Source organism: Manduca sexta, chromosome 17, assembly GCF_014839805.1.
Source record: "Manduca sexta isolate Smith_Timp_Sample1 chromosome 17, JHU_Msex_v1.0, whole genome shotgun sequence".
NCBI classification, from domain to species: Eukaryota; Metazoa; Arthropoda; class Insecta; order Lepidoptera; family Sphingidae; genus Manduca; species Manduca sexta.
The window spans coordinates 3,874,774-3,901,988 of record NC_051131.1 but is presented as its reverse complement, the minus strand read 5'-3'; the positions used below and the strand labels follow the sequence as shown (position 1 = coordinate 3,901,988).

The following is a 27,215-nucleotide window of genomic DNA, read 5'->3' as shown; positions in this document are numbered from 1 at the left end:
CATTTATAAAACTATATAGACTTTTGGTGTCGTCCCGGTAGGTTAGAATTTTTTATGGTTTCATGTCGAACAACCACAGAAATATCGGCATTTATAAAACTATATAGATTTTTGGTGTAGTCCCGGTTGGTTCGAATTTTTTATGGTTTCATTTCGAACAACCACAGAAATATCGGCATTTATAAAACTATATAGACTTTTGGTGTCGTCCCGGTAGGTTAGAATTTTTTATGGTTTCATTTCGAACAACCACAGAAATATCGGCATTTATAAAACTATATAGACTTTTGGTGTCGTCCCGGTAGGTTCGAATTTTTTATGGTTTCATTTCGAACAACCACAGAAATATCGGCATTTATAAAACTATATAGATTTTTGGTGTAGTCCCGGTTGGTTAGAATTTATGGATGCTTCTTTTTGCAATACCTACCACGTATATGAGATCTTATAATATAATTTATTTTGTTTTTTTTTATGAATCCTGAATAATAAGATTGTGTTTGATGGTTTTATATTATGATATACTTAACGATTTTACCAAATTTATAGAACTTTAATATAATGAAGTCCGTCCGATGAAAGGGCGAAACAGAGAGAGAGTATTGCCAGTAAAACAAAAAGAGAACACCACAAAAAAATGCTTATACACAATGTTACGGCTGACTATTGTTTATTTAGTAATTATCATAAATCTAACAGGCTTTTATTCAAATATTTTAAAATATAAGACTACATATATAACGCAAATACTATTCCCCCTGCTCATTCTGTCCCATGATATGATAACACGCGAGCCTTTACCCAATCAGGCTCGCATACAACTACCATAAACTATCCAAATGTAAAGCATATAAAAAAACTCGTATAGTTATTGCCTGTAACCTGATTGAACGCATAGCCCGGAGCATACGGCCCAGTTTTCCAATCGCGGCCAATGTTTGTTTAAAGTCTATTGGAAGTCCATGAGTATGACAAACAAAACTACTACCGTGCTAAGGTGGTGGGTTCTGATCCCACGCCAAAATAATTGTGACTGGGTTATAGCATCTTAAAAAATTACTAAGTCGCAGCTCGGAGTCAGGAAGTTGGTGGTATGATACCCTCGTGTCTGCGCCTGATCTCCCTCTGGTTGAATTGCCCTATCACCGGACTATGTGAGTGAAGGAACAGAGAGTGCATCTGTGTATTGCGCATACTTGTGCACTATAATATCTCCTGCATAACTGGCCGATCTTCGTTGAGATTGGCCGCCGTGGCCGAAATTCGGTTAGCAAAGAATCATACGACGACATTGCTAGAATAGTTGATGTTGGTCGACAAAACTGAGCCAGATTGCTTTTGCAACGTGCTTGGAAAAGTAATTTACGCCGACACCACGTTGCAAAAAGAGCTGGGCATTTGGAAGATCATTCTAGAAAAAAATAGTTCTGTTTTTACAACCGACCACCTGACCGACATCGACTTGAGTCTATTCGATCTTACCTTAGACAAATTATGCTAAAAAATACCACTAATATTACTTAGACTGAAAATCGAAACTAGTACCTTCGACTTAAGAGCATTCATACACAAGAATAAGAAAACAACAATCTCTATTCAAGAATCCTTTTCGTATTAAAACTCTGATGGCTATTCCATCAAAGAGCCATGAATGTTAATTGAAATCAATTTAACAAAGTTAATTATTCACCTTTATTGAAACTTCATGTGAATAGACGATGTAGCCTATACCTTACAACTATTAACAACTACTCAAACTTCGGAGTCGTGGTCATCAAACTGCTGCAAACTGTATTAGGAACTAGAATACTACGAATATCCGAAGTTACCTCTACTTCTAACTGAGGTAAGATATGCTATATAATTTTGATGACATCTATTTGAAAGTTATAAAGTATTTAATTCCGCATGTCTACCTACACATAGTACACAGTAACAATTCAAAATGAAATCTATACTAATATAATACTGCAGAGTTGTTTCTTTATTTATTTGAAGGCGCTAATCTCAGGAACTACTAAACCAATTTTGAATTTTTATTCACTAATTGGAAGCTACATTAGTAAGTGCTATAGGCTTTTAATTCCGGGAAAATCTTTTACACGCGGGCAGAACCGCAAGCCAAAGCTAGTTATAAATAAAATAAACACATAGCGGATACAAAAAGCAAAACCACATTAGTCGCTGCCGTGTTCAATATTGCCAAAAAGGATCCAAAAAGACACAAAAGGAAACAATCTTCAGCGCTGATATCCACCTGGGACCTTATAAAACAAGACTCGAGTTACGTTATTGTTCACATTTAAAAAGGCGATCTTCTCCGCCTTTATAAACAACCACATATTTAACAAACTTATTCGTAGACTTCTTGAATTAACAGTTGTTTCGTAATTCATCATCATCATCATCATCATCATCATCGTCATCATCATCAGCCGTAGGATGTCCACTGCTGAACATGGACCTCCCCCAAAGATTTTCAGATTGCCCTATTCAAAGCGGCCCGCGTCCAGCGACCTCCTGCGAATTTTATGAGGTCATGATTCGTAATTGAGATATACTATTTTACCGAAATACTAATTCGCGTAATTGTTTAACAGCCTCACAGTAGCCAGGCTGGACCATTAAGTAAATACGCTACGTAAACAAAAGTTACATAAATCTCTCTCCAAAAGTCCAAGAGTAATAAGTGTCATAACATGCGGGAACCATTTGCACGCAGGACAGGCGTTGTAATTGAATCGGCTTTATAAATACTTTGATATATTGTTATAGATTGCACGGAAGCGGCCCTACTATACGCCTACATGTATCAACTTTTGTATTATTTGGTAATTTAATTTAAAGCAGTTTTCTCTTAGAAATCTTTGTAGTTTCAACGTAGTTTTCAGTAGCTACATAGCAATTTCTATAGAGAATATTATTCTTAGAGAGAGTGCAGACCAAACTAATTCAAAAAACAAAACTTCATAGAAAATGTCGCTGTAGTTTTTAATCTCACAGCAATTTTTAAAAAAAATATTTACTCATTCATACTCATTTTCTTTTTGTATAATATTAGAAAGCAAGTGAACTTTTCTAGTTCCTATATTCATAAAGAAAAGGCATTTTTATAATTCGTTCTATTCATACCTATAAGCGAATTCAGCGATACGAAATCCTAAAGCTTTTACCTCGTTTTTCTGGGAAACTCCTTTCTAAACTGGTGGTAAAGTTAAAATTAACGAAATAAAAAAAAAATATGGGTTCAAATTGAAATTCTATTTCACACCATAAATCAACTACATGAACGATGAAATTTGCACCAATTATCCGGAACCAGCATCGCCGCAGCACGCGCGCATCACTTAGTCTGTCCCCGCATTTAATTATAGTTTCAATAATCTAATCTTCTTATGAAAGTTCTCCAAACTGATTAATAGGGATGCGACAATATCGAAAATGAAATTGTTCGCAACATTGTCAGAATTAAGCAAGTTCGATTACATTGATAATAATCACATTGGTTCTGTATTGTGTATTGAAGGGACAAATTAGACTTTGTTTTGAATGCAAAATACGCATTTAATATAGAAACAGATAATATCAGTGATGGAGAAAATTTACAGAATTAAGCTTTTTTTATTATTTGATGTGGACACACGTTTGTTAGCCTGGCAGGGCCGGCTTAAAAAAATAAAAAAATAAAAATGCTTTATTCATCACGTAGGCGAACATGGTTGCACTTATGATAAGTCAAGGTACATGAGAACATTTAATTATTACTTAATTAGATTAGCTTATATAAATAAAGACAATTTATATTGAAAATAAAATAAATGAAAAATATACCTAGTAAACATAGAAGCCAGCTCGGGCTGGCAGGGAAGAAGAAATAAAATGATGTATATAGCTTATACAAACACACCGGTCTTGTGGGTGAGTGCTTTAGGCACTGCGAGCCCTTGAGTGACCATGCTGAGGGCGACGCTCTAAAGGGTCACGACCTCGGCTCAGGACGACCACTGAGAAAGAATGAGACATTAGCGATTAGGGTAGAATTAAGCAACTTAAATACACATTAACGTAGAAACAGACAATCGATGATGAAGAAAATTTACAGAATTAACTAACTTAAATCACGTAGCTGTGAGAGGAATCGCATTTTTTCTGCAGTATGCTCTACTCAAATGGTAATTTCATAATTATTTTTTATTCGTGCATTTTAAGCGAAATTTTATTTCTGGGAATATAATGTTACAATGAGATTATAAGTAATGTAGATTAATGCAAAGAAAAATAATAATAACATATTGAAAACACAAATAGGTGTAGTAACAAGTAACAACATAATGGGTAATGACCGATGAAGTCTTGATTTGAATCCCAAATCGAGTAATTATAATCTGTGCGAGTTTTAAGAAAATACACTTGATTAATCGGGAATTAGACTCAGTGGCTACTTTAAACACCCCTGCCTATCCTTTTTATAGAAGCGTGAGCTTATAGTAATAACAAAAAAACAAACAACAATCAGACCGAGGTACAACCGAAGCACACACTTTGCCCCATGCGTGTTCCGTCCCATGATATGATATGGGGCAATTACACCACATCGGGCATAAATTACAAACTCCGGGCTGATACTGAGAAGAAAAAAACCATATCACTTTGCTCGACCAAGATTCGAACCCGGGACCTCAGAGCATTGTCGTACTCTTGTAATACAACATTTTCGAGACAGTCAGGTTAGGTTCTTGTTAGAAATAAGGCACTTCACAACTAATAACTACCACAGCTTCAATTTCAATATAACTCGGAGGGATTAATTGAATTTCGATTAATTACTGCCATCCCTCCGCTTCACGGTATTATTTTGACCGCACCATGCGTCATTTACTACGTTAGACAAATGCTTGTAATTTGTAGCAGATATTCGACAATAATTGTGTGGACGCGCTGAAATTGAGTTTGAATCAAATCATATTCATATCTATTTATAATTTGCATATTTGATTAAAGGCGTGAAATTGTTTGTTTTTTGAAATTATCAACTGATATCACATGTGCTTGCATAATATAGATCATTTATAAATGTTTTGTAGTGAGTATCGTGGTACTTATCGTAATATAGGTAATTTATTAGTAATCAAAGATTGTGCAAGCATGTAAAACCGCTCAGAAAAATCTTTAGTCTCTAAATTGAACCCATTATTACCAAAACAACGTAAAGAGCCTTACGAGATAATCAGTGACCATAATAAACAATGTTATTATTTAACTCTTAAATAATTTGAGCAACAAAGCAAAACATTATTTTAATCAATAACGTTTATTAGTATAGGAAAATATTCATAAAATTCGAATCTAAATCTGTGTAATCTTCAAGTGACAGTTGTTCCAGAATTCATTAAGTTAATGTTGTCGCCGAACTGTCGACGGGCGGGAGGGCGGTGCGATACTGGTCCTTTGTCCAAAACTTAAAGGTGTACGAAATCAACAATAATTAATGCAAAGATCGTTCCGCGAATGTGAAATGATTTCACGTTTGACTTCAAAAGCTATTTGTACCGATTAATAATGAAGTGTGGAACGAAACGAGATCTCTATCGTGAACTGACCCCGCTGTCGACTGCATTCGTGATTTTGTTACAAAAACTTTTATTTGCACCCAAAACACTTTTTGATTGTTGCATTGCACGCAAATTTTCAATTGAAGATTGCTGTAGTGATCAAGAGTTTGCATTTTTAAATAAAAAATATATGTTCTGGAATAAAATAAAATATGAATGTGTTTTATATTATAATACATTATGAAGTTGGTTTTTCAATACATAAATGATTCCCTCTTAACCTAATTTGTTTTATATAATACAAAATGAAGTTAGTTTTTCAATACATAAATGAATGAATTCCTCTTAACCTAACTTTGGCCATAGCGGTCAATGTCAACGGATATCAGCCTGGTACGCAGGTAACAGAAAAAAAGGCCAAATGTGACGCTTTGAACTCATAGGATTTCAATCAACGTAATTTTTTTTCGTTTTGTTGCAATTAGTAGCAAATTAATATTATAGCTTCGTTATATGCTTTTTATCGTCATTTTATTCGTAGCACTTTTTTTTATTTCCATCTGGCCTTAAGGAAAACTTTATCTATTTTCGATTATAATAATCTGCTTACATTTACATTTTTTAATATCAATCTCACTTTAAATAAATGAAAAATACTTATTGATAATTCGTAGATTTTTAAAACCATAGATTCTTGGTTATTTAGCTATAGAATGTTAATGGTAACAGATGGTGGCATCTGTTGGAATTAAAAACTCAATCAGTGAAGTTTGATAACAGCTGTTTATGTACTATGCTTTATATACACTAATATTCTAATTGTCACGTAATTGCAATTAAGTTATGACTAAGATTGTTCGAGTTCCTATAACCCAGATTTGATTCTTAATAAAAAGCTAAGCTAACAATCAAACCTATCTTATTCATAAATAAGTACTACCTCTATATACGTACAATTGAAATCCCTTTCAAATACCTAGGGATCAATTCAATCTTCGTAACAAAAATCTCAAATACTCTTTTTGGCGTTCAGACTCATTCTTTTGTGTTTCATTCTATATTCGCGAATATAAAATGAAAACAAAATGTTCTGCTGCTGAATACGAAAATGAGTGTCAAGAATCACTTGTTTCTTTTCATGGAATGCAAGAGCAAATCTTCGAAAGCCAATTAAATCTCTTATAAAACATGCTATATTGATTAAAATATTATTACACTAAAATCAAGAAATAGATGCTTTAAATAAAATTATATCTAGAACACAAAGTGCAAATATAACATTAACTACTAGGTAAGTAGTAGTAATGATTCTTCGGAAACCAGCAATATATATATATGGGAGTTGAACGGACTGCCGAAACGAATATCCACGGATTCAAAACCCAAGGGCACGTCTTTAACTTTTCTAAAGTTATATGTGTATTTTTGTGAATCATCGCTTGCATTAACGGCGACAGAAAACATCGTGAGGGAACCTGTGTACCTGAGGTATGTGAAATTCGCCGATTCCTTTCGAAGCCACCGTGGTGGCCTGATCCCTCTAAGTAGTAGACAAGGCCTGTACCCAGCAGTGGGACGGTATATATAATACAGGGCTGCCATTAAAATAATAATATCAGCCCTGTATTATATACTTGCCCACTGCTGAGCACGGGCCTCCTCTACTACTGAGAGCGATTAGGCTTTAGTCCACCACGCTGGCCTAGTGCGGATTGGTAGACTTCACACACCTTCGAAATTCCTATAGAGAACTTCTCAGATGTGCAGGTTTCCTCACGATGTTTTCCTTCACCGTTAAAGCGAACGATAAATTCACAAAGAATACACACATGATTTTAGAAAAGTCAGAGGTGTGTGCCCTTTGGATTTGAACCTGCGGACATTCGTCTTGGCAGTCCGTTCCACACCCAACTAGGCTATCGCCGCTTATTATTAGGGCGGCTATTATTATAAGGTATTATTTATTATTATTTGTTGTAATCTCACTACTAAACCAAGGCTTAGTTTACGACTGAGAGGATTAAAGTCTACTTTCTTTGCTGACCTAATTGCTCTTTCTTAAACTAATCTATGATGCAAGAAAAGTCCAGCTCGTTACATGAAGATATATTTCAATAGCGCGGAGATTCATCGAGTATGAAGATTGCCTCACGCTACGTTCCATCTCTACAAATTGATTCGCCTATCGTAGTATGTGTTTCATAAATATTTACGCAAATTTATACATGTCTGCAAGTATTTGAATTTATTTATCTAAATAAGGAAAACTATATGTGTAAACATACATTGTTATTGTTTCATAAATAAAACGTTCACAATAAATTTAAATGTTGATAAGATAAGAAAGTTGCTAACAAATTAATCACTACCAATTTATTTCGCCTAATTTCCGCCCCGAGAATTTAACAATTCATTACAATCGTTAGCGAGATTTTTTACGCGAATGAAACATTGTTTTTTAGGCTGAAGGATGATTTTTCATTGTTAAATTCTATCTGTCAGATAAATTATAAACTGACTGAATTGAAAAGTGAAACAATATTGATGGACAATTTATTGTTACTGACGTATTCGGATTTGTTAATGCTGTATTAATCCTACAAATAACTTTAATTTGTAGCTTATACCACCCTAATAAAATATTGGATACTTTTATTTTTAGAGTTTAGTGGCAATATTTGTTTATTATAGAGACAATTTATTTTAAAAGAATAATGTTTTTCTCCATATTTATTCCCAATTAGTAAATAATCAGTACAAAACTCAAACGCAAAAAGAGATAACAAATCATCTCTAACTCTCTAAAGAAGCTAAGTAGAAGGATATCGAAAACAAAAGAAAAAATGCCCTTTTTTCTTTCGTTGTAAAACAAAAACACTATGAACACCGTACTAGAAATATGAGGAAAAAACCTAAACACGAAATGTACACAAAACATACACTTAAAAGCATGTTTACCCCAAAAATATATACCTAAACAGCTTCTGCCTGCGGCTCCGCCCGCGTAATAAAGTTTTTCCAGGATAATATAGCGCTCAGGAGCTATGGCGGCCCTAAACGACGCGAGACCCCGGACGGGCAAAAAACGGTTCCCTGGTTTTAACAGTTTTCTCGGTAAGATCATAAAAAAAGTCCTCCAAGGCACCGCGCGAGGACAGCGCGAGGCCCCGGCCGATTGCCCGGTACACCTTCCCCTAGAGCCGCCTAAATAATTTAGCTTCCTATTAGTAAACACATTTTCTAAATCAGTTTAGCAGTTCCTGAGATTAGCGCATTCAAATAACAAATACATTTTAAATATATTAGTATAAATTATTATGATAATCTACTCTAAACCATAGCGTAATTTACACAAAGCGTTAACAGTTTTTACAAACAAAAAAACATTATAATTTTATACTGCACATCCAAATTAATCCACCGAGGATGTCTCACAATTACTTTTTTATACAGAGATTTAGACAGTGCTGTTAAAACGATTTCGGACTCTCACATCAACGTAGCATTCGCAACGGAATTTATGTTTCCACTCAGTTTAGTACCATCAGGGGGTTCCATTGGGAGCTCTAATTCATATTTAGAGCACCTTCCTGCAATAATAACTATAAATTACGCGCTCGGTTAGTTTACGGCTTGTTAATGGTTATTTTAATTACTATAGTTTTCAGAAAATTTGCTGGCGGTCGCGTGTTTAAGCGAAAGTAAAAGGAGTTATTTAAAGGTGAAATAAAAAAGACTAGAACACGCTGTACATTATATAAATATATTATGAGGATGTGATTAAGGTTTCATGGTGGTGCATATTTATTTCTTGGTTTAAAGATTTTTTATGGTGTAAGTTTTATTTTTAAATATTATATTAATTTTAACTTAAGTGTATGTTACACTTAATTTTAAATTAAATTATAATGTCATTGAAAGACGCGTACAAACTTCAAGGCAAAAAAATATCCTAATGTACTCATAATAACGAATAGATCTAAGAACACTTTTTTCATTAACATTTTAAAAAGTAAAATAAATACAAACAATTTCATTTAACACACAATTGTTAACGAGAAAAGCAACCGTGGAAACGTGTTAAATCCCTCGCGTTGAAGATTTTATTGCAAATGTCACGAAGCAATTTATATGTAGGCAAGAATTATGAGGATTTCCTACGTGGCCAGTTTAAAATGATCCTTATTGCTTTGTTAGCTTTACAATCATATATCTTAGACTCATTGAAATTGTTTTGCTACTAAAATCAAAAATGTAAGGATTATAGATAGATATCGGCGATATACAGCCGTTTTCAATAAATTATCCCAATCTCAATCTTTAATCTAATTCCGAGAACGAACCAATAAAAAAATAATTCATTTGTAAGCAATAAACTTTGTTCCGATTGGTCAATTTTTGAGATATATCGAAAAAAACGATTGGAATCAATATGGTTAAAGGCGTACAGTTTTAGACAGCCTATAAATGCTTTAATCTATTTGAAGATTAGATAAAACATTTCTAAACTCCGAACGTTGGCGCGATATAATCGGAACAACAATAAAATATTTATGTCGCTCCGTCCCCTCATATTTATACTGTACACAGAAACGTTATTCAACAAAATGCAGGTGATTTTTATCTGTTACATGTGCCGCGTTGCTGAGTAGGATAAATTCTAAACATTATGGGGGAAACGGAATGTTATTTAGTATGTGTTCCAGGTGTTCACAGTTCTCGGATATCGGCCATGTTGAGTGCATTATGTAATAAATGATGTAGTACATTTTTCTACATAACCTTTTTTTAACACTTATGTGCATAATCGGCTTTCGGCATCGGCTTATATATTGATATATTTTATAAATAATCAAACACATTTTTACATACAGATATTTATAAATAATGTTTGTAAGATTATTCAAATAAAAACAAGTCATTAATTTAAGTAATTGTAGTCGCAGATACACTAACACCAGTCATACACTAACAGCAAACGTTTATTTGTGAAAGACTTAATTTTGCATTGATAGTATTTTGCCGGTTGCAGACCAAGAACTAAGAAAATAAGTAGCTAAAAAAACTATAATAACAAGTACGAAAAAATATCTCTCATACGAGCTAAGCTTAACTAACTAAGCTAAATTTAGAGCCCTATTAATAAATCCAACTCAAATTCGAATGTCAAATTAAAGATATTACTAAACCAAAACATCATATAAAATCTTTTACAAACAAACGCCTGCTTATATCACTTGTATCATTAAATATTGACGTAGCAAAGACAAAAGATTACTTACAAGACAGCGCCAGGAGGCTTGACACTTCTCGCGTCGCTTCTGCCTTAATTAACCGAAATGTGAATATGTGCCGACGAAGGGAAATTATTCATATAATTCACAAACTTGAGACTGGAGGGATACGTTGGGATTAGCTGTTCGCGAAACTGCGTGTTGCGTACTCTACAGTTTAGATTTTAAAATAGAACTTGATTAAAGCTGAGTAGTTGGAACGTAGTTGGCATAAGTTTGGTTGTCGCGTATCTCATTACTTACAAAGCATAAAAAACTGATGAATCTTAGTAGAAGAAATATTTAACGAGACAAGTTTGAATTATAAAAAAAAAATACGTCGAATCCAACAGAATAATTTTGGTATTATACATTTACCGTAATATCAATTCCAAATCTTGTAAAGGTGAACATTAAAAACCCTAAACAACAAGCTATCTCCGCAATTACATTTCCCTTCACAATAGCCATAAAGGTTCACGAACGACTGACTGCGATGTCTTCCGGATAATTTTTCAACGCATCCCCGCGTGTTGTTAACGCTTGTTTGCGAAATACAAATAAAAGGCATATCAGCCACTAGATACCTTCGGGAGCGCGCTTTGTGGGTGAACAATAGACGGCATTACACGAGCCGTCAGCCCGGGCCCCGTCGGGTACAATGTGCAATCACTCCACGCTCGGCGGGCACGAGTTGGCCCGAACAGTGGTAAAACAGCACAGATAGGGCTGCAATTAAGAGCCAATTTCGTATCGCACCTCACATACGCGCTTGTTTACATATTTTTTCCGGGTAATGGAAAACGCGATGGAATGTTGCCAGTGCGGATTATTGGGTTCGTGCGTTGATAGGGTAACGAAGTGCACTTCGCAGTGCTTCGAACAATTATGGTTCGGTGGGGTGGGAAATGCAACGCCTAATATGGGTTTATGAAAGATAGATTGGAGCTGGAAATATTACTATCACTTCATTTTTGAAACGAAATCTAATGACAATTATTATTAATGCCGAATATTGCACCTTTTTTTTTTGTTTATGCTATAACGATCTGGATAAAATGGAGTGCAATTCTAGAACAAATTTTAGACAATCTTACCTGTACCTACAAGTATAGCCGGCAGGATGGATTAACCGGTCGTAGCGCTCGACAGGTCGTGTCGCTATCGGTTCGCTGGCTCACGTGTCCCGCCCACCAGCATTTGATCATTACGTACACTAAAGCAAATTGTTCAGCACGTAGCATTCCGGCCAGCGCTTGCCATTTGCTCCAGTAAGTTCATGTGAATACACGCACACGTTGAATTGTTTCAAACGCTGTTTACCCACTGCAAAGGCAAAGTTACAGCGCAGCCGGTCATGGAATGCATTTCGCATCACCGCGCTTTTCCATAAAACTTTCATGATTGTATGAATTTACTAACAAACTTCTGCGCGGGTGTAATTCTCGTTGGGATTGTTTTGTGGTAACTTTGACCGGTTTAGTGACATGGTGATTATGTATTACAAATTGCTTTGGCATTATTCAATGTAATTTTCCAACTGAATTAGCAGGATACTTCCGTAAAACTCAAAATAATTATCGGATGTGATTATTTTGATACGGGGCCGGCAGTCATCCCATTGCACCTGACAGTAAGTGGAGTGGTATCCAATAGAATGTCCACTGGCTCGACAGTCGACACAATTATGCCGGCTTGTTACAACCGGATAAACACAGGCTGATCTCGGAATGCGATACAATACGTGGCCCAGTATGGGTTTTAACACCTTTTACGCAGTGTGTGATATGCATATCCTACCATTCGCATTAACGCACCTATTTAAATATTTTGTGTTTGATTGTGGGTTATTTTGCAGCCGACATTTACCGTAATTTTCGATAATTTAAACTCTGTAAATCATGACTCTGAGCAGCTAAAATTTGTTTTAATTTTGCCAACCATATTTTATTACACCTGATCTTGTGTCTAAAGCACTTACGCGTTTTATTAAGGGTTTTAATAGTTCAATTTTATTATTATTTGACAGACTATCAATCTATATAAATTATAAATTGAGCAGTAGTGAAAATATCTAGAGAATTTATAATTTGATGACCAATTTTCTGACAGATATGCCTACAGATGGTTCAAAACAATTGTTCTTAATATAAAATGTTTAATGAATACGAATCAAACTGCCAACTGCAGTATAAACAATTACTCTTACAAATTGATATAAAGCCATTATAATCTTGGCTCATATTTATAAAATCGAACAATCGAAGTCAGTCACAGCCACATATTAAATTAATATTGAACATTTGATTAACAGCGCAACTGTGGAAATCAATTAATGGTACTAATTTAACAATATCATGCAGAACTCATTCAATACATATATATTATTAATTTATATATTTCAATCATGTGTCTGCCTTTGTTTTATGAACAACATACATAAGATACATAATAGTAACAAATTATAGCTCTATTAATAAAGAACTAAATAGCGCTTCGACATAAAGGCGATAATACTCTATCAAGCTAATACGAGTCGATCAGATTTATAATTAACTTTTGCTCGCGGGTCCGCTTGTATTAATCCAGGCCAGTAAATCTGTGCCGAATTTCATCGAAACACATTCAGGTAACTTCTGCTTTAACTTGTAAAAACATACAAACATATTACAATGTTTTATAGTCTAATACTAGTTAAACAATATCTAAACCTTAATAAAATAATTGTTTTTTTATTATACCACTATAACTAATTGTAATTTATTAAAATTTTAAAGAATATTATTTGAACTGACCGAGCCTGAATTTGGAAATGTGCCTAGTAAATGACAATAGGCCTGCGTTCTATTATATGGGACCTAAGATAGCTAGCGAAATGTGGTTGTTACACCTCTGCCTGCCCCTAAAAAGGGAAAAAGCGTGATGCTATTTATACAGGGTTATTTTGACATTGCGTCACTGACCGAAACCACATACTTATCTTCTTGAAAATAACACTTTAACATAGGTTACTCTAACCGTAAATGTAAAATAATAATGTGTGAGTTTGGAACCAAACAAATATCAATAAAGACATTTTAATTTTACACGCCCTAATGCCACTGCTACTATTCTAAATTCGTCGCAGCGGCAACAGCACACTTTCAATCAGAAATACCACGAACACGCCATGTTCGTACTAAACTAAAAAAATCAGAAAATTAAAACAAGGATTTTTTGGGAAAATGTTCGTTATTCATGAATGAATTTTGGCACAATTTTAGGAACAGCAAAGACGAGTAAAGTGGTTTCATTTAACGCAATATCAAAATGACCCTGTATATGTTTGTAAGAACACAGAAACAGAAAACTGCCACAAAACATTCCAATACTAAAGAAAACCATTAAAACAAACAAATAAAGAAGCGACCTACGTCAATTCCAATCATTTTATTTATTCAATACCGAAAATTTACAAACGGCTACAAAAACTTTAAGTCTCAAACCTTTAGTCTTCGTGTAAAATTTACTTTCGTTCTTTATTCAGGTTGTTGTTCGAAGACCCTTTTAGGCTTAATATTCCCAAGAGAGTATTAAAAATTTTAATGTCGGTCTTCCATTGATAGCTTATACAATTTGTTTTTTCTGTTATTAAATCCTCTTAAAGGTAACTGTTACTATGTCATTTAATATAATACAGCGAAATAAATATTTTTACGTTTTTTATTAGGGTTCCATAACTCTGCTGTCCGCCTGTTTGTCCGCCTGTCTGTCTGTAAAGACACTTTATCAAACTTTTTTTCGGAATGCATGGAGGTAACAATTTAAAATATATATCAAATATACTTACCTACGGCATACGGTCTCTTTCAGTTGTAAATAAATCAAACTTGTAAGTCAACGCTATCAAATGATAGGATCATCTATGTCGCATATTCTGCGATTAATAGGACATAAAAATTCATATGTTACTTCACATTTTCCTAGAATCATGAAATTTGGTAAGAAGCAATATCTTACAGCACATGTAAACGAAAAAATCTAAAAACTGTAAATATGTAGTTTAATAACCATAAAGCCAATTTACTAAAAGAAACTTAATATTTGCGGTTGATGCGATAACCGTGTCTCGGGATCAAAAGACAAAGTTAAGTTTGTCGAGTTTGAACTTATATACTTAGATACCTTACCGAGTTTGTACGGAACGCTCGGTGCGCGAGGTCTAACTCGCACTTGTCCGGTTTTTCTTTTTTATGACGGCTTTAGTATATTGTGGTAATACGATACAATTTATTATTGAAATTTACAATAATTGCGTTCAAAAGCTATATATTTATATAGTTTTATATATTTCTGTTTTTTGCTGATTAAATGAATGGAAGGCTAAATGGTCACTACATTATGTTTAGCATAATATGTTTTATGTTAAACATAATGTATGTCATTGTCTTAAGCTTACAGGAACTGTTTCGTAATATTTTCCTATTTGACCAACATTTAACATCACGAGCACAGAAATATATCTCGTTATATTTCCCACATACAACAAAATATTGCTCCAAATCACCATTTTTGTCATTTTTCTGATGCAATAAATTGACAGCGTCTGCGCGGTGCACTCAAAATTCCTTCAATTCATCAATCTTACTCACGTATCTAACAACTGTGTAAATCACATCGTGTAGGTAATTTGAAATTCCATTATCCAGCTTCCGTCTCAGCATATCTGAATATTTACTGCCGTGATACATAACGTTGCATATGTAAAGTCACACGTGATGGCGCAGTTAGCACCTTTATGGCCTGTGAAAATATAATGGGTTGCTTAAGAGGACATAAAACGGTCAGTCTAGGTTATAAAATATGATAAGCGTTCAATAAAATTTTATGGTAATGGACACTTCACAAAACATAATAAAAAAGGATATAGATATATATGCATCCTCTTCATATTTAGTATCCTTTTTATGGACAAATATTTTGATTTCTTGTTTATGCGATTGTTAGATAGTGAAATAAGACTATTATACGAATTTTATTGTGGTTTTTTGTATTACAATTTTCTTCCTAATTATTTGGTATTTTTATAAAATTTAGGTAGATAGTGTAACTTTGACTTTTTGGATGACCAACACCTCAGTCCGTCCTATGACCACGAAGGCTGCAAACTTCGAAATCGTAAAATAGTTTAATTTCAACAAATATTCTGAGATACATTTTGTTAAATTATGAACTTAAACTATTATTTCGTCGTACTAGCATAAATCCGCACTAAAATACTTGCAATTTTAGCATAGCTTTTTTAACAATCTGTCTTGACATTTAATGGAACAAAGGTTGAATCTTTTGTTGGACAAATGTCACTAGAAATCGTAGACAGACTAAGCGCAACAGGGGCCTTATTCTCTATCCCGCACGTTATTTTAACAGTGCGTAACAAGCGCGTAACACAATGCATCATGTTTAGGACTATAGAAATTTGTCTTACAGATTACCATTCCACGCACATTTCTCGAAGATAACATGAGGCGGCCGCGTTACGCGGCTACACTATCATACAGAATAAGGGCCCAGGTTGACTTGAATACAACACAATGGTAGTCAACCAGAGATGAAAATACAAGAATACGAACTAGTTTAAAGTGATTTTTTTAATAAACCTAAAAGTTATCAAAACTATCAACTTTGAACCCAGTGGTGAGATATATTTTATATCCGCCCGGATAGCGACCACTGTACGCAGGGTGTTATAAACCGCCATAGTGGCCCACGTAAGTATGTCGCGTTCTAGGTTCACCCTGTATATACCCGATTCTAACAGGCCGGCATAATTATGTCGACTGTCGAGGGGTAATCATCTATCGTCAGTCTAATGGACCCTACTCCACTTACCCTTAGGTGCAGAGGGATTCCTTCACCGCGCCCATATACAAAAAGTAATAACATAGAAAAAGAAGTACAACTTTTCCTATTTGCAAAATATACGAAGGTAAGTAAATTCTTACCGATATGAAATAAATTTTGTTGTATTCGTAAATAACTCTGTATTTAGACAGCAAATTCATAAATTACAAGAATACAAAAATATACATATTCAGTTCGGCAGTTTCAAAGAGCGAGTATTCAAACGATTCTAACATTTCGCGGAATATGTTTCCGCATACATGTTTTATTTAATAAAATTCCAGATATATCTGTACCAACTTTGTCTCCGTTGAAGCAAACAATAATTCCTTTTGTCATTTCGATCTTGCAAAGTTAATCACAATTCGGATCGTATTTTCAGTTTGACGTACCTGATGGAGACAGTTTCATTAAAATAATGCATAACGGATTCCAAAAAGTTATTTTGTTTTGCGAAGGGACTTGTGAAATTATTGGAATTTAAGGTAAGCATGGTAAATTCCGACAATCTATAGTGAATGATAAATGTGGTTTACTAAATAATTTTCTGATATTAAGATATCAAATTTGCTTAAATAGTAAAGTATGAAATAATTCAGTACTTATGTACATATTATGGAAATGGAATATTCATAAAATAGGTTATTCCTAAATTTACGTAAAATAATTAATTTTCACATTTACGCTTTTTAATGTTTCTTTGGTCTAACTTCCTTTCATGATTGTCATCATAATTATATTTTAATATATTAAACATATTGGTACAATAAAATATTCCTAATTGTAAAAAGTTTAAAGTTTTTTTTTTTTATACAAAAACGTCAGAAGTTTCTTAAAAACAGCTGCCTTAACCAAAAATAAAACTTCATAACATATTTCTATACAGCCAAGACGTCCGAAAGCGAACACTAATTTCGATAAAACTTTCAGTAGGTAGTAGCTTGAAGACTGTCCGCAACATGGTTTATTCTATTAGCGAAAAAGTTGGACATGAGCTGTACGTAACTTAATTTCGGCCGAGAAAAAATATTGGCGAGAAAGTTGTCTTTACTCAATGTCCATGAATCGTTGACTCTTCAGATGGTATTTTTATAACACTATAAATAACAGTCGCATTAAAAAATATAGACAAAATATACCATCTTTCATTCAGACCTATAAATTATCTCTAATAATTAACAGAAAAATATTAAAATATTTTTTTATTTATGTATTAAATTATGTCTCCCTGAATACGTAATTTGACCAAGATAAACTAAAATTTATTACACTAAAAAATCAGGGACGATATAAACAGGAGAAATAAGTCTTCTTTAAAACAATGGAATACTAATTAAAAACAAACAGCGATTTCCCAGTACAGTCCAATTATTGATGCTGTGGAATTGTGAGAGCGTTGTCGCATCAAAACAGAACCTGCACGTCGCATGTGCAAACATAATCATTTACCTTGTTACTGGCGGCTAGTTAGCAATTTCATCATCGACATCTATATTGCGCTTTATTGTCACACTGTTACGTATTATATTCGGCTGTATCGCTCTAGTCTGTTTCTTTGTCATGATAATTGTTAACTGCATTGTATATAATTTACACACAGAGACTCACGCATTTTACCCCCGAAGGAAAAGATAAATTTGAAACTGATGTGAAACATGCTCCCAGTTTCTGCCGTGAGTATTCCGTCCCGTGATGTGATAGCGACGAGCCTATCGCGATATCGGGCACAAATTCCAAACTCGGGCTGATATTAATACTTATAGTATATGCTTTGTTTAATGATTTCTTTCGTTTACGCCAATGTTTGACATTAAACTTAAACTACTTTTCGGATTTTATCGCGGTTAAAGTTGAGTTGCGGATGACCAATACCTCAGTCCCCCCCGTGACCATGAAGGCTGCAAAGTCTTCGAAACATCGGGAGAAAATTCAAATATAAAAACCGCGATAGAATCCGTAAAACTGTTTTATTTCAATGTCTAACATTTGCGTAAACATAACAAATCATTATATTTGAACAATATAAAAGTAACTTTAAATCGAAATAAGGTTTTCTCGACTGATACAGTGTAAAGAAAATTGTCGTAGCATATAATTTTAATTGAGCATGTTTTATAAATGACGAAGGATTCAGTTGTGTAATACAAAATTGTTATTTAAAGTATAAAAAGTAATTGCTTTCCCTTAAAATACCGATAAGTCTGTATACACTCGTAAAATGTCAAATATAAATTAAGGTCAGATATTTTTACCCGCGAACAATTTAGATTGTCGGTCACGGCAAATGGCAATTCAATAAATATTACTCATACGAAGAAATGTCATCAGAAACTATTACATCGACGCTCTTGAGTTTTCAAACAATCTTCAAAAATCATACCATTTGCCACACCACATTACACAGATACAATAAAAGCATTCGCAAATAATGAAACGAAATGACCATACATATTCTGAAGCACTATCGCTTTGAGCATCGCATTACACAAGAGACTGTCGAGTATTTACAATTTTCCCAGAGTAACATCAACATTGCGCTCGTTAAGACATCTTGAAAGCGTGCCAAGTCATCAATATTCATTCGAGACTCAAATACCAGCGCTTGATCCGATAACGAACACTGCACTGTCACAAGCAACAGGTGACAACCCTGCGGTTTTATCCGGCACTATTGTCAAGGATTGCCAATAATAATACGAAACCGATGCCAGACACGAGCTCATATTTCATCTAGGGCTGAATCTACGTTCGTTCTATAGATGGCCTGGCGCCGGGCTAATCCAGCAGCTTTACAATCTTGTCACTCGAGAATGGGGCTTATGTTGAAGTTGAATGAATTACTCATTCATAATGATTGCCTATCTAATCATTGACTGGACAACATTATTTGTCAAAAGATAAATTGTGAGCCAAGCAATACAAGAGTTTTTGCTGTTGCTTCTATATTTATCAAAAAACAAATAAACGGCTCAAGAAAATCAAAACAGTTTTTCTCAATGAAAGAAATATAAATTATGTGATATAAAAAATTCTTACGAGCAACAAATCGTTGCGAATTAATTCACGGTCTAGTAATTATGAATCAAACCTAGGTAAGCTGTTATTAAAGTACAAAGAAAACACGTTAAGCATTTGCGTACATGAAGTCAAAGCTGGTTCCAAACAATGGGCCCGTGTTAGCGTGTTTGCTCGTTACAGCACAGCGTACGGTATAATTGAATAAAGAGAACAATGGTGTTCTTAAAAACGAATGCAGGTGTTGAATGGCGCATTTTTTGTTTAATTTGTGTTTTGACGTCCATTTGCAGCTTTGTTTTGTGTTGTTATGACATGATCCCGTTGTTTATATTGGAGTTAGCAGTAACATTCAACCTCGATATCTTTTTTATTATTTTCATTTCATACACATGTAAGAATAAGTTTGATATACATTTTCAACATTAAGAAAAATTACTGACTCGATAGTGTAGTTGTATTGCGTAAGCAGTAAACCTATCTCGCTAAGGTCTCAGTTTCGAATCCCGGATCGAGCAAAGTGGTCTTAGGTTTTTCTGCCCAATACCAAACCGAAGTTTCGAAATTAGCCCAGTAATTGACAATGGGCTACCCGTTAAAATCTAACATAACTGGTGAAATATGGCCGTGTTACACCTCAGCTTACCCCTGAAAAGGGAAAGCGTGATGTATACACGGTTATTTTGACATTGCGTTACATAAAACCACATGTATATACATAGACAAATGATTCCCTTAAAACCACAAAACATATTCATCAATACGTCACAACATAAAACCTTTGTGGTTACACCTAACATTTAACATCGTAATTAAAACTGAATCATCTGACTACACGTAACAATTAAACATGCCAAAGTGAACGTACAGAATGGGCCTTTGTTGTGAATTTTTAACGGCCGCCAGGGAAGCGGTAAAAACGCTCTCATACTTGTACCACTTGACACGATAACGCGACTTGTAGTGAAATACGGACATCCAGTCTGGAAATACGTTGGGGATTCCTAAAAACTGAATCATCGCTTTGTATAATTCAACTGGATTTTTAAAGATTAAAATTTATTGACGTTAAAATGGTACAAATCTATTTTGAAGACTTCAATTATCTATGTTACTTCTTATGTTACTAATATTATAAATTTGAAAGTTTGTGAACATGTTTGGATGTTTGTTAGAAGTAAACACGGATACAACTGTACGGATTTGGATGAAATTTGGCACATAATTAGACCATGCCTTGGATTAATACATAGACTAATTTTTGTCCCGGTAATGTTCTTCCATAAAAAATTACGAAATTTTATAATCTGATTTCTTTAATACATGGCGCTGTCATACAGTGATTTAGGACTATTCACACTAGCAAAGCTGAGAACAACAGCTAGTAAATAATAGATTACTCACTTTTCTACGGATGCCTAAGATATTAATATTTTGTCAACACGATAGTTATCGCCTAAAATACAAATAGTAAATACAATTAATAACTAAATGACTGCCTCGGTGGCATACTTATATAGCGCTCTGGAGTCTCGGGATCAAAGTCTGCGTCGGGTAAAGCGATATTGGGTTTTTCTATTAATTATTAACTCGAAGCCTGGAATTTGTGTCTGATGTGGTAATAAGCAGGCCAGCATGAATTGGAACACTGGCGAAAAATGAATGTTCTAGTTCCACCTCTGCCTAACCAGTAGGGGATAAAGACATGATGGTGTGTAGTCACATAATTAATATTGAAATGTTATACTTTATAAAGTTAATTGAGCGACAAATAATTCTTCTAAAAACATATACAAATTCGTATCCATTCACCAAATAATGACCGTAAAATAGGATTTATCAGTAGCCTGATACAATTAAAAGGGACCTCATTAAAATCCCAAATGATGTTAACAAAAGCAAATATATATGTATACTTATTTACTTCCAATACTTATTTGTTATGTAAATAAAATGTAAAGTGCGTTTGTAAACAAAAGTGTACCATTATTGACGTGATTTCACCGCCCCACAAAGCCACACCGCCGTCCCAATTTCGCTTAATGTTTGTATCCGATGAATATTCAGTGTAATTAATATCCAAATGACGTCGTGTTTTGTCTCTTAGTAATCACAAGCCATTGTCAACGATGTTAACGTTCGTGTTTAGTTTTAACTCACTGGAGTTATGTGAATTTGATATTACAACATACGATTACACGTCTACTTATTATTAAACAGAATCTGATTTACATGTTACTGATTTTGTCGTTTTAAACAGTGTAAGTGTAAGTTTTCTTTTGAATTGTTTACTTAGCGTTTGAATATTGACTACCACTTTAATTAATTTCCATCACAGGAATATTACAACTAGGAAAACCAAACATCGGCCGTCCCTAATGCGCCGAAGATGGTCACCGCGGAGTTTTAGTTGTTATGCTGTGCGTAGGGTGTATATAGTGTTAGGGACTCGGCCCGGCGGTCGGCCGACGTTTTCCATCTCGCCGGGGGGCTCAACATCGGCTCGTAAGGCACGGTGACCCCAACATAACCGCTAAATCGCCCCCCATGAAGGCTGGAACGGTAGTAATAAGGTAGTTTCTCCTTGAAACCAAAACAAAAAGGAAAACCAAACATAGAACACCGATAGGCCTTATACACCAAAGCCATTAAGATTCCAGCTATAAGATTATAAATGCACAGGGATCCAACTTTCCCCATAGACTATACCTTAGTTCGTGGTGCTATTAAATCCACTATGTGCCCTGAAATATCTTGCTGTTTCTACTGTGAATTACATTAATAAATATTTAGGTCACCACCAATTTCTGACGACCGCGACACTTGTAAATAAACCGAGTTTAAGTAACAAATTAATTATCAATTTAAATTGAAAACCCACCGCCTCGATACGATTATCAAAAATGTCAATAATCCGATTGTATTCTTGTATCAAGTTTTATGTTTAATTGGAGAGGTTCAGGTCCAAAGGTTTCGCTATTAATGGCTATAATTGCAAGGAAAAACATCTGGTCCATTATTTAAGCGAATTCTGAAGCTGGTGTAATGAAAAGGAAAAAATTAAATATGAATTTATGTTGTTAAAATTTTCTAATGCTAAATTTTAAAAAAAGGTAAATCGCGACCTTTGACACGTGGTTGATGTAATGTAGAACAGAGTGGCTTAAGAAAGATACGAATTGAAAAGATTGGTTAAGGCCTTTTCGAATTGGAAAACAGATCTGCAGAAAATAAGCAATAAACAAATACTTCAATAGACTTATTCCCTTATTCATAGACGTTATTTATCTAAGGACGGAGCATTGCTGTGATAACAAGCCTGTTTCTCATTTATTAAAAATTCATCCTTACCTTCAAATTTTATGTCCTTTTGCCCTCGTCTGAATTTTAATTCTGCAAAGACGAAAAACATTAATTTATTAAAACTGGCAGAATATAATTAGATCTAAGAGATTAATCAAATATACAAACATCAAGAAATAACTGCCGATGAACATATCTATAATGTTCGTATAGAAATATTTTTGTGAGAGTATTTGTGATACCTTTTGCTATAAAAACACAGCGCGTTTGACAAACCCAGGCAGTCGTCAGTCAGCAGCGAACAGTTGTTCATTACCAGTCGTCCAGTCGAGCGGTTGTTCGATTTGTGTAATATTTGTAAAAGTATATCTGTACTCAGTGATATTTCTTTTTATTTTAATAAAAATCCCTTCACTTGCTAACAATAAATAATTTCGTGTGTATTTTGATTACCGTCCCTAAAATGGAACCAAAGCAAGTTTAAGAAATTTATCATTTCCCTTACACTAAAAAGACAATATTACTCTGATAATATTATCATTCATATGTTCCATATTATCTATAGAACTCAATTATCCGCCGACAACTTTACTATAAGGAAATATTACTCTGACTAACTAATGAACGGGAAGTCGGCCGAGGTTACACGAGGATGTTACACTGAAGATTAATCTATGCACGTAACGCCTTGTTCGTACAATACACATTCTTAGTGTATATATAGCTCAATATTATTATAACAAAATAAATTGTCTTATATTCTACTAGCTTTTGCCCGCGGCTCCGCCCGCGTTATAAAGTTTTTCAGGCTAAAGTTTTCCGTTATAAAAGTAGTAGTTTCCCGGGAGCCTATGTTCTTCCCGGGGTCTCAAACTGTCTCCGTACCAAATTTCATCTTAATACGTTGGGTAGTTTTTGAGTTTAACACGTTCAGGCAGACAGATGCAGCGGGGGACTTTGTTTTATAATATATTTTTTAGAACTTTTTAAGAGGAACAATCCCGTCTTACTTCATTGTTGCATAACTATAACCGTTTACGCAGCACACGCAACGGAAGCTCTCAAAACTAATAAATTGTCCCCGTTTTTTCAACATGTTTCATAACTGCTCCGCTCCTATTGGTCATAGCGTGATAATATATAGCCTATAGCACTCCACAAATAAAGGGCTATCCAACACAAAACGATTTTTTCAGTTCAAACTGGTAGTTCCTGAGATAAGCCATTACTGCTCCGCTCCTATTGGTCATAGCGTGATAATATATAACTTAGAGCACTCCACAAACAAAGGGCTATCCAACACAAAAATATTTTTTCAGTTTGAATCGGTAGTTCCTGAGATAAGCCATTACTGCTCCGCTCCTATTGGGTATAGCGTGATGATATATAGCCTATAGCACTCCACGAACAAAGGGCTATCCAACACAAAAATATTTTTTCAGTTTGAATCGGTAGTTCCTGAGATAAGCCATTACTGCTCCGCTCCTATTGGGTATAGCGTGATGATATATAGCCTATAGCACTCCACGAACAAAGGGCTATCTAACACAAAAAGAATTTTACAGTTCGGACCGGTAGTTCCTGAGATTAGCCATTACTGCTCCGCTCCTATTGGGTATAGCGTGATGATATATAGCCTATAGCACTCCACAAACAAAGGGCTATCCAACGCAAAAAGATTTTTTCAGTTTGGACCGGTAGTTCCTGAGATTGGCGCGTTCAAACAAACAAACTCTTCAGCTTTATATAATAGTATAGAGTATAGATTATAATAGGATAGTCATAGGCGAGAACCGGTTGGGTAAGTAACGTAATGTATTTTTTTTCCGCCAAGCAAAATTGTTGCCACCTTTCGTTACAATTTCATGAATATTGCACGGAAATTACTGAGCATTATCTCATGTCTCAGTGTGACGAGCAGCATACATTCTATTGACGAATAATTCAGAATGCATCCCAATTTATAATTTAAATCATAGTTTGAAGGGAATTGTAACTAGATTATTAGGCATTTTGGTTCACGCCGAGATGAACCATAATGTGGTTCCGCAAGTCGACATGCGTGGTTCTGGAATGGAATTTATAATTTTATCTTATAGAAAGGTGATGAACTCCATACGTTTAATAACTCAATAAAAACATAAGAAATTATTCTACTAAATACAATTATGTGAGCTAATAATACTGACCAAAATATATAATGATTTTAAAACTGTTTATACCATGGACAATAGATAAATGTAACCGTGGAGTCGATGTTAATTTTTTTTTAATCCTAGTTATATTACTATTTGAATACACCTGATGGCAAAGTTTGAAATAAAACGAATAGAAAAAAGCGAACTATAAAGACTTGTTTGTTTTTTTGCACTACCCACAAAACTTGGCAACGATACAGATGTAATTAAATGAACGTGAGTCGAAGTATAATTAAAAAGAAATGGAGTAGCTTGCAATTTCCATTTTCGAAAAACCGAAAAAATTTACGACGAAAATCTACGATATTTTTGGATTTTATTTTTTTACGTGCACGAGAAAGTGACCACTGCACCTGGTGTTAAGTGGAGAGGGGTCCAATAGAATGTCGACTGACGAGAGATGATTACCCCTCGACAGTCGATACAATTATGCCGGCCTGTTGGAACTACATATACACAGGCCGATCCCGAAACGCGACACACGTCAGCCACTATAACGGGTTTTAAACCGTGTGTACAGTGGTCACTCACTATCTGGGTAGATATAAGATTGAAACAAATCAATTATAAATAAAAAAATATATATCATTCCCATTTGAATACAATTATCGGAGAAATACGGCCCCTAGACTCCAAAAACAAAGTGGCAGCTCATAAAACTGTACTCATAAAAATATCACGTGATTTCTAATGGACGATGAGTGCCTTTTTGATGACATTGTCACGCGACAGCTTTCAGCGTGTGTACAAATGGATTAATTACCTTTTAACGTTATAAAAATATCGCTTTCGAGTTATTTATGATGGACGGTCTAATATTGGGACGATGTAATACAATCAATTCAATTTATTTTATTCACTTTTAGACAGCATTTTTGAAAACAAAATTTAATACAGGTTCATTTTGACATAGCGTTACTAAATGAAACCACATGCTTATCTTCTTGAAAATAAAACATTTCAATAAGTTTCTCGAACCATAGATGTAAAATAAAAAAGTGTAATTTTCAAACAAAATAAATATCAATAAAAACCATTTTCATTTTACACGCCCTAATGCTACTACTACTAAGATTTTTGCTACTACTAATAAGATTAAGAGAATTGCAGAGGCAACATCACATTTGCAGCCAGAAATCCACTCATGAACACGCTATTTCTGTAAACAGCAAAATTAACAATAAATCAAAAAACCAAAATCTAGATTTTTTTGTGAAAATATTCTTTATTCATGGCTGATTTTTGGCTCAAATTTAGGAGAAGTAAAGACGAGTATGTGGTTTCATTTATTAACGCAATGTCATAATGACCCTGTATACTAGCTTTTGCTCGCAGCCTCGCGCGCGTGAGTGACTTTCGGGATAAAAAGTAGTCTATATCCTACCCAGGATCTAAAACTATCTCCATCAAATTTCATCGAGATGTTCGGTAGTTTTTAAATTTATCGTCTTCAAACAAACAAATGCAATGGTTGGCTGTTTTATAATATATAAGGATGCAAGGATTACATCCATGTATTTACTTGCGGCATCAATTATTAATAACAGTATTCAGTACCACAAAAAACAAAATTAATTTAAGCCTGTTCAAAATTACTTAATATTACTCTCAAATACGAAAATGAAGCCATACAAAGAGAGAAGTAATTCAATGTTACAAACAGCATCGGTTCTCAATACTTCAGACCCTAGAGACTACATCAATTTGATTCGATACATCTCCGTTCGTTCGTGTTCGATGTTTTGCTTTTACCAGCCGATATCCTTTTAACTCATTTGTACCGAATTATTTTGTGAGATATTCATTATTGACAACTTGAATGACATTTTCACAGATAAGGGATGTTAAGTTGCATAAAATATCACAAATATGTTGGCATAAAAGTATTTTTGTAATCGGATTCTGATAGTTATTATTTTTACTTGGTTATAAAAGAAGATGGTCTACAAAAAAAGATGAATAAAACGAACCCTGTGTTTATAAGGGATAAC

General features: G+C 34.3%; 1 protein-coding gene across 2 annotated transcripts in view; it reads right to left on the bottom strand.

Moving 5' to 3' along the window:
* LOC115442358 (leucine-rich repeat-containing protein 70) overlaps positions 1 to 27,215 on the bottom strand; it is a 144,145-nt gene that overhangs the window by 58,491 nt on the left and 58,439 nt on the right. For both annotated transcript variants that reach the window (XM_030167371.2, XM_030167370.2), the window contains exon 2: positions 23,075 to 23,116. The gene's annotated coding sequence lies outside the window, so the exon portion shown is untranslated. The remainder of the gene's footprint in view (positions 1 to 23,074; positions 23,117 to 27,215) is intronic.